The 5,972-nt window shown below is 42.7% G+C and overlaps 1 pseudogene; it reads left to right on the forward strand.

Annotated features, from left to right (window-relative positions):
* Positions 1-3,934: 3,934 nt before the first annotated feature.
* On the forward strand, positions 3,935-4,896 carry LOC147321491 (uncharacterized; annotated as a pseudogene).
* The last annotated feature ends 1,076 nt before the right edge of the window (positions 4,897-5,972 follow it).

Consider the following 5,972-nt stretch of genomic DNA (forward strand, 5'->3'; position numbering starts at 1 on the left):
AACCCAGCCACTAACAATGCCACTGACATTTTTGCATAAACCCAGTCAACGCTCCTGTAACATGCCATGTATAATAGACCCAACCTGCCCAGTGAACTTACTAGGAAGAGACGCGATGACAAAATTAGGGATAGGAGTCATCCCCACAGAAACAGGTATGACGGCAGAAATAATGTTAGTAGAGGGAGACCCCTATCAGAGGGAAGGAAAGGGAGAGCCAAACTACTATTGGTCATTAGATTTGCCACCGCTTATGCAGCTCAAAGAAGCAGCTGAAAAACATCTCCCCGCAAGTGCCGAAAAAATGAAGCCAACTGAGTATCACAACACCCTGCGCTATAAACAAACCCCAGGCCCAGACCCTCTGTATGATAAACAGGTGCACAGCCTAAAAAGCCCATATTTGACTTTGCAACACTTATATGTTACAAAAAGCAGAAATGCAGTATGTTCCGTGATCCAACGAGATCAAATAAAAAACCTGAATAGGATCACAAAACCCCATGTGTCAGTTGCAAAAACGACAAGTACACAATGGAACCAATTAGGTAACATCCTGCAAAAAGTAGAAAATGATAAATATACGCCCACGGAAGAAGAGGGTTGGGCACAGGGTAAAAGAACAGGGTGCATGAGATACACACTAGGCTGGGTGGTAAAAACTACACCCAACACTCATTTGTACGACAGTACGCAAAAATGAGAAATTCTCTCGTTAGAGGAAGAGCCAGCACTTAAAAGTTTACCTTCTACACTGTGGTCGGATGGTCCAACTGATGTGGGATTAATAAAAAACGCAGATTCGGTAAAAGTACAGACCATTTCATCCCACAGGCCCATTAAATCACAGTATCCCTTATCTAAGGAAGCAATAGAAGGGATTAAGCCAGTAATAAAAGATATGGAAAAAGCAGGAATTCTAATAAAAACTAATTCTGCTACCTGCAATACTCCAATCTTCCCAGTTAAGAAAGCTAACACCGGAAAATATCGTTTGGTACATGATCTGCAAGCAATAAATGAAATTACTGAAATGATACCACCAGTAGTAGCAAATCCTCACACTATACTAAATCAAGTCACTCCAAAGGAACAATGGTTTTCAGTGATAGATTTATCAAACGCCTTTTTCTCAGTACCTTTACATCCAGATGCGCGACGTCTGTTTGGCTTCACATTTGAGGGACAGAGATATACCTATACTAGGTTACCTCAGGGATTTCAAAACAGCCCTACTCTCTATGCTGACGCTTTAAAGAAATCAATGATGTCCTGCCCTCTGCCAGCAGAAGGACAGTTTCTACTTTATGTAGATGATATTTTAGTGACTGGCCACACAGAGGAAGGGTGTAAACAGAACACTATGGCTGTGCTGCGTCACCTGGCAGAGCAAGGCCACAAAGTGTCTCTGAATAAACTCCAATTATGGAGACCTGAAGTAACATACTTAGGCCACACCCTTTCAGGTGAAGGAAGGAAACTCCTAAACAAAAGAAAAGAAGCTATACAAAATGCACCACAGCCACAAACTAAGCAACAGATGATGAGTTTTCTCGGGTTATGCAATTACTGCAGGGCGTGGATTCCAGAATATGCGGCACAGGTACAACCACTGCAAAACCTAATTTATGGAAAAAAATCTCGTTTTAAAAGATAAAATACAGTGGACACCAGAGGCAGAAGGAGCATTTAATAAATTAAAAGTCATGCTCCAAACAAACGTTGTGCTTGCATTACCAGATTATGACAAAACATTCTACTTAAACGTAGACGGAACACAGGGATACATGAAAGCAGTATTGACACAATCATTTGGAGAAAAACAAAGGCCACTAGCTTTTTATTCAAGCAAACTCGATTCAGTGGCCTCGGGAATGCCAACCTGTGTACAAGTGTGTGCAGCAGCTGCAGAGGCAGTGCAAAAATCTGCCGACATAGTTTTGGGACACACCCTGACTATTAGAGTACCGCATGCAGTAACTTCTATACTGCTACAAGCACATTTACCTTTCTTAACACATGTGAGACAACTCTCCTATGTTGGCATATTGCTTTCACAATCCCATATCAACATAGTGAGATGTGGACCTTTAAATCCTGGCACATTGTTGCCAACACCCACAGAGGGAAAAACACATCGCTGCGTGGAAAAATTAGAAGAGGAAACTAAACCACGTGCTGACATTTATAGCACACCACAAGAAAGTTTCATTGACATTTTTGTTGATGGTTCAGCATCAAAAAATGCACTAGGGCGTAACTGTGTAGGATATGCAGTAACTACATTAGACACTATAGTAGAAGCAAGAGCTTTGCCACACACGCATTCAGCTCAGAGTGCAGAACTAATTGCAGTAATCAGAGCATGTGAGATACATGAAGGTAAGGATATTAATATCCACACAGACAGCCAGTATGTATTTGCAGCAGTTCATCACTTTGCAAAAATATGGGATAACAGAGGAATGGTTACCTCCTCTGGAAACCCAGTTCAGCACGCAGATTTGCTAAAGCGACTGTTACAGACAGTCCAATTACCGCGACATTTAGCAATTTGTAAATGTGCAGCACATCAGAAAGATGACTCTGAAATTACGAAGGGAAACAATTTTGCTGATAAAGCTGCGAAAGCAGCAGCCATGACAACTACAATTTTATTAGCCACTCATGAAAATCATAGCATTCCGATATCTGTACTGCAGGACGAACAAAAAGCAGCACCATCAAAGGAACAAAAGCAATGGCTAAAGTATGGCGCAGTACTAGATGTTGATGGTATAATGAAAATTGCAGGAAAACCCATTCTTCCTAAATCGTTACACAAGACAGCCGCTCTAGTGAGTCATGGTTTAAGTCATATCTCGACAGGAGGAATGACCTTTATAATAACCCAACAATTTTATGCTATAAATTTTGAAACTTCAGCAAAAGAATATGTGAGAACATGTATGATTTGCCAAAAACATAATACCCAAGGTAATTTAAGACCAAAAAGAGGACATTTTCCTACACCACCTCATCCATTTCATACAATTCACATGGATTTTATTGAATTGAATGAGTGTCAGGGCTCAAAAAATGCTCTAGTAATTATAGATGTATTCTCAAAATGGCCGGAAATAGACCCAGTGAAAAAAGCAGACGCAATCTCAGTTGCAAAGTGTCTCTGCAATCATTTCATTCCAACATATGGCATTCCTACTCTGATAAGATCAGATAATGGAACCCATTTTGTAAATGATGTGATCAGCAAAGCGTCTGAAGTGTTAGGTTTCAGTTTGAAACATCACTGTGCCTATCATCCACAGAGTGCAGGATTAGTGGAGAGAACGAATGGCACTATAAAACAAAGGCTCAGGAAAATAATGGAAGAAACTGGCAGACCATGGCCAGAATGTCTGGGCCTGGTCAAGATGTGGATGAGAATAACACAAGGAAGCAACAAGCTGTCCCCATTTGAGATTATACATGGGAGACCTTTTCCGCTACCAGTTACTAGCGAGCCACTAGATAAATCGATTCGTGAAACCACTCTGGCAGAATGGATGACTCAATTGTTGACAAACAGAGAAGTTGTGTTGAATAATAAACTGCCGCAAGACTCTCTTTCACCTATTTCTTGCAGGTTGAAGCCAGGTGATTGGATCCTTGTTCGAGTACTCCGAAGGAAAAATTGGAGCTCGCCACGGTGGGAGGGGCCATTTCAAGTGCTTCTGACCACTCCAACTGCCTGCAAAATAGCGGAGAGACCCTCCTGGATACATCAGAGCCACTGCAAAAAGGTTGAGGTCCCAGGGAACCCCGACACCCCCAAGACAGCACAGTAGAGAAATCTCACGCTTGGTTGCTTCAGTGGTGAGGGGGGAGTGCTGATTGAGCCCCCGTAGGGTAAGCTCGCACTTCAACCTCCAGCCTCTGATCAACTGATCAACTCTAGGGCAACCAAGTGTGAGGTGTGACGGATCTGTGTGCAACCATGGGGAGGTGGACCCTCCTGGTTACCTTGACTACGATGCTCACCCTTACAGGACTTCAGCTGACCTCAACAGCAGCTGAACCAGGAGGCAGGCAGAAGAGATGGACACACGACAACTCTCACCTAAGGGACATGATGCAAGATCACATTCATCCGTGGATGAATAATGCCTGGTACCGTTATATCCACGACAGAACAAAGGCAGAATCGACAAATACAGACTGTTATGTCTGTTCTCATATGCCCAGCACGTCGACACACCCCACATTATATGGCAAATATATGAACAACACTCAAGCAAAGTGTGCAGCCAGCTTTGCTGGCATTGGATTCCAACACAGTCGAATCATCATCGATGATAAAATCTCACACGCTGTTGGACTTAGTAATGGAACATGTGATCAACTCTTTTGGATCGACTTCAATGTGACAAATCGGAATATCTCTATCCATTTCCCAGTGTTCCTGGACCAAGTGCCAGGAAAGAACCACTCCATGTGTTACCAGCAAGAGAAAGGTAACAGACCCCTTGGAGACACCACAAACTGTGTCCAAACTGCAGGCCACGGAGAGGGCGCACCTGTGAACATGAGTGGACCCTCTAACGGCACATACTGGGTGCAAGGAATGGCCTGGCTATGTGGACAACGGGCATATTTCATATTGCCCCCAGACTGGACAGGAACATGTGCTCCTATATTCCTGTCAGACCACACCTTCAGGATGACTGCAGTGAACACCACTTCTACAGTACGCCGGAAAAGAAGATTAGTGATTCCTAAACTTCAAGCACATGACCCGATATGGGGAGGCGACGTGCCCAAGGAATTCAAGTTATGGACTACTGGACAGAAAGTACTCCATTCATTGTTCCCCTGGGTGGGAGCTGGAAAAAATATGCTGAGAATTGAAACTCTGGATTACCGGTTTGGACTTTTCCTGAACGCTTCATGTAAGATCAACGAACAACAGAACCAGGAAATTGATGCATTACGGATTACAGCGATGCAACACCAAGTCGCTCTGGACATGATATTAGCAGAGAAAGGGGGACTTTGCGTCCTTTTTAATACCACATGCTGCACTTACATACCAGACGACGTGCATTCATCAAACATGACTGACGCCCTGAATGTTTTGAGACAGATCCAGCAGGCTCAAAATCAGGACTATGTAAGTGATACACGTGACTGGTTCTCTTGGCTATACACTGGCTCCTGGTTACAGGTGCTAAAAAGACTACTCATCGGAGTTGGGATATTTTTACTTTTATTTTGTGTCTTTGTAACGTGTATATTGCCATGCTTAAGACTCATGATTAACCGCATAATATTTTCTACTGTTGCTGCATATACAGCTGTGACAAATGATGATGATAACTTTGGCCTGTTGGAACATGAAGACTTTGTGTGATTAATGACGATGTGACAGAAAATGTACGACAAGATGTTACAAACTGATATCTCACCTTAAAAGTTTTTTCTGACAACAGGAGGGAATGTCAATGGAAAATTGTATTTAGTAGTCAGTATAATCTTTTAGTGATATAAGTTTGCTTATGGTAGGATGCTGTTTGTAGTTATTTGTATTAGGAAATGTTTAACCATGTATACTTAGAAGCATATAATTAATTGTGTAGTGACAGGATGTGTGCACCCCAGGAATGCACCCCCACGTCCTGGGAGCATGAGAGCTCGTACCTTGTCTTATTGCTTTACGGTAGGATTAACGTAGCTATGTCTGTTTTAGTTTAAGTGCTTCTTTACATATAGATGAACTGTTGGACTTTCCAGACCAGCAGGTTAAGGGAAGTTGTTTATGGGGCCACACTCTGACCCCACACACACACATACACACACATACGCTCAATGGAGTATAAAATAAAGACCGGGGCAGTTCTCTCACTGGAGTCTCTTAGAGTGGAGGCTGCCCTTGCTAGCAAGAAGTTCTGTGTGTTTCTCTTCTCTGAGTCTTTACTGAAGAAGTGTTTTAGAAC

The sequence above is a fragment of the Aulonocara sp. 'chitande type north' Nkhata Bay genome, linkage group LG9 (genome assembly GCF_057382095.1).
Source record: "Aulonocara sp. 'chitande type north' Nkhata Bay isolate Kocher_YH1m ecotype deep benthic linkage group LG9, A_spYH_male_GT1.1, whole genome shotgun sequence".
NCBI lineage: Eukaryota > Metazoa > Chordata > Actinopteri > Cichliformes > Cichlidae > Aulonocara > Aulonocara sp. 'chitande type north' Nkhata Bay.